The sequence below is a fragment of the Cervus canadensis genome, chromosome 1 (genome assembly GCF_019320065.1).
Source record: "Cervus canadensis isolate Bull #8, Minnesota chromosome 1, ASM1932006v1, whole genome shotgun sequence".
NCBI lineage: Eukaryota > Metazoa > Chordata > Mammalia > Artiodactyla > Cervidae > Cervus > Cervus canadensis.
Genome location: NC_057386.1, coordinates 16,648,962 through 16,652,863, shown reverse-complemented (window position 1 = coordinate 16,652,863; position 3,902 = coordinate 16,648,962).

The window sequence follows — 3,902 nt, the reverse complement described above, 5'->3', positions numbered from 1 at the left end:
AGCTAGGAATGCGCAAGGTTGGACAAATCACATTTTCTGCACCACTGCACATACACACAAATGACCACAGAAGTACCACGAGTATGGGAGAGGGTACAAATACGTTTTAGGGAGTAGCAAACTCACAGATAGGGAGTCATCAATAATGAGGATCATCTGTATTTCAGAAACATCAATACAAACCCTGAAATTCTCACTACTGCCAATAACCATTGTATTCAGTAGAATATTTTGATTTGGGGCTTCCCTGGTGATCCAGTGGTTAAGAATTTACCTTGCAAAGCAAGGGACACAGGTTTGATCCCTGGTCCAGGAAGATTCCCACATGCCGTGGAGCAACTAAGCCTGTGCAACACAACTACTCAGCCCATGTGTCACAACTACTGAAGCCTGCCTGCCTAGAGCCCATGCTCTGCAACAAGAGAAGCCACCACAATGAGAAGCCCGCACACCACCACGAAGAGCAGCCCCTACTCGCCGAAACTAGAGAAAGCTTCCATGCAGCAACGAAGACCCACCACAGCCAAAGATAAATAAATAAATAAAGTTTGAGAAGTAACAGGAAAACAACCCCAAGGGGAGTAAAAGAATATTTTGATTTCTCCTAGAATGCAAGAGAAAGGCATACGTGAATTTGGAGCTACCAGTGGATTTAAGACTAAAGATCTGAGACTCTTTTACACACTGCTGGTGGGGATATAAACTGATGCAGTCACTATGGAAAACAGTATGAAAGTTCTTTGAAAAATTAAAAGTAGAATTGTCATATGGTTCAAGGATTTAACTTCTGGGTATTTACCCAAAGAAAACAAACATACTAATTTGAAAAGATACATGCACACCAGGGCTTCCCAGGTGGCGCTAGTGGTAAAGACCCTGCCTGCCAGTGCAGGAGACCTAAGAGACGTCAGTTCGATCCCTGGGTCAAGAAGATCCCCTGGAGGAGGGCATGGCAACCCACTCCAGTATTCGTGCCGGAAGAATTCCATGGACAGAGGAGCCTGGAGGGCTACAGTCCATGGGGTCACAAAAGAGTCATACACGACTGAAGTAACTTAGCATGCATGCAGCATATGCACACCAATGTTCAATGCAGCATTATTTAAATAGCCAGGCTCAGATGGCAAAGAATCTGCCCTAATTCAGGAGACCTGGGTTCAATCCCTGAGTCAGGAAGTTCCCCTGGAGAAGGAAATGGAGGAACCTGGAGGGCTACAGTCCATGGGGTCACAAAGAGCCTGACTCAGTCATGACTACTACACATGTGACATGACAAGATATGGAAGCAACCGAAGTGTCCACTGATAGATGAATGGATAAAGATGACATGCTGTGCGTGTATCCTTATATATATACATACACATATGTAAAATGGGATATTACTCATCCATAAAAATAAAATAGAATCTAGTCATATGTGACAACAGGGATGAATCTGGAGGGCACTTTGCTGAATGAAATAAGTCAGAGAAAGAAAAATACTGTATGATCTCACTTGTACGGGAACTCTCAAAAACAAACAAACATAAAACAGAAACAGACTCAGATAGGAAGAAAAAAATGGGTGGTTGTCATAGTGGAGGGGCGTGACGTTGGCAAAATAGGTGAAGGGGATACAGAGGTACAAACCTCCAGTTGTAAAGTAAATAAGCCATGAGGATGTAACATACAGCATGAGGAATATGGTCAGTGATATCGTAATGACTTTGTATGGGGACAGATGGTTATTAGACTTATACAGTGATCAATTCACACATATGCAAAGTCAAATCACTATGTACTGCACCTGAAGCTAACATAATAATGTCCATCAACTGGATTTCAATTTTTTAAAAAAAGACTAAAAATCTGGGAACTCATAGAAAGCTACATTACACTGAAGCAGTGTTTAAAACGGACCATCCTGAGTCATTCTAGAAGGAAAGCCAGCCAGAGGGTGACTTACAGCTCATTCCCTGATGCCAAGGAAGCCAGACTACTGAACTAGCAGACTCATTTCCGACTGGAGCAAACCAAAGTGCCTCAGAGCCCCAGAGAGTTCTCTGTTCTGTCAGCTGTCAGCAACTACACTGTATTGGTCTATGGAGGAGCATCAAAAAATCACGGTGTCTTGAGTTGCCACTTGCTCACAGAAAGGCAGCAGACTTTGCCCAACAATGTGTTACAAGAACAGCCTAGGCAGCCAGCGCTTCAGAATTTTCCAGAACCAGTGATAAATAAGTTCCTTAAGCTGCTAAATCCCAGAGAACCTCTGGGGCAAGGATTTACTTGAAATGCGAGACACGCAACAAGAAATTTTATTTAATATTTAAAAGCGTAGGTCGTCTCTTATATAGGAACAAAAGAAGTTCCAGAACACAGTTTTCCCTCAGAGTCTCATCTCGTGGCTGTCCCACTGACTTCATGGAGACTTCCCTTGCTCAAAAAATCATAATGTTTAGAATTTTATTTTTAATGATATTTCATGTATTTTAATTGCAATACTGCATTCTTTTTTGACATTTATTTATTTATTTTATTTTTGGTTGCCCTGCCCTGAGTCTTCATTCCTGCACGTGGGCTTTCTCTGTGGTGCAGGGGCTCTAGGGTACACGGGCTTCAGTAGTTGTGGCCCACAGGTTAGCTGTTCCACAGCATGTGGGATCTTCCCAGACCAGGGATCGAACCCCTGTCCCCTGCATTGGCAGATGGATTCTTATTGACTGTACCACCAGTGAAGTCCTAGAATTTTATTTTTAAATAAATATTTTATTTTTAAATAATGTATGCCATAAACTGCCTGGGTGGTACCTAACACCAAAGTTGTTTTGTTTTTTTGCATTTTTCCAATTTTGTTTGAATTTAATTTTAAAAGGTGGATTTTATTTTTATAGTAGTTTTAGGTTCAAATAAAACTGAGTAGAAAATACAGAGTTTCCACAAACTTCCTGCCCCCTCCCACACACAGCGTCACCTACCATCAACATCAGGCATCAGGGTGGTAACTCTGTTACAATCCATGAGACCTATATTGATACATCATTATCACCCAAAGTCAGTTTACATTAGAGCTTTTAAAAAAATTATTTATTTATTATTTTTGGTTGCACTGCATCTTTGTTGCTGTGTGCGGACTTTCTCTAGTTACGATGAGCAGTGGCTACTCGTCCTTGCGGTCTGAGGGTTTTTCATTGGTGGCTTCTCTTGTTGTGCAGCACAGGCTCTAGGCACAGGGGCTTAGGAGTCGTGGTGCTCAGGCACGTGGGGTCTTCCTGGACAAGGATCAAACCCATGCCCCCTGTATTGACAGGTGGATTCTTCTCCATTGTGCCACCAGGGAAGTCTTCCATTAGAGTTTACTCTTGGTGTTGTACGTTCTGTGAATTTTGACAAATGTATGATGACCCGAATTTACCATTAAAACATCATACAGAATAATTTCACTGCCCTAAAAATCCTCTTTGCCCCACTTCTTCCCCCTCAACACTTGACAACTATTGACCTTTTTACTATCTCTATAGGTTTGTCTTTTCCAGAATGTCATATAGTGGGGATCACACAGTGTGTATCCTTTGCAGATTGGTTAGCCCTCAATGTATAAGATCAATATCGATTAATAAGTCACCTGCAAATCACTATACTGAGAGCACCTTACAATCCTGGTTGTCACTGAATTCCCCACAGAAAGGAGGCATGTAAGTGTTTGTTGCAAGTATAAACAACCTCCTTCTCTGATTAAAAAAAAATTAAGACACTAATAATAGTACTTAGAACTTGGTATTAGTTAGAAAAAGAAGTGATAATGATATTCACTCTGAACCAAGAAGAGCTTGTAAACAATAAAGTCAAGTACAACCTCCAGCCTGTAGCCAGTGAGATGTGACTCAGATCTCAATATTTTGATAACTTAGGATTCTTTTCTT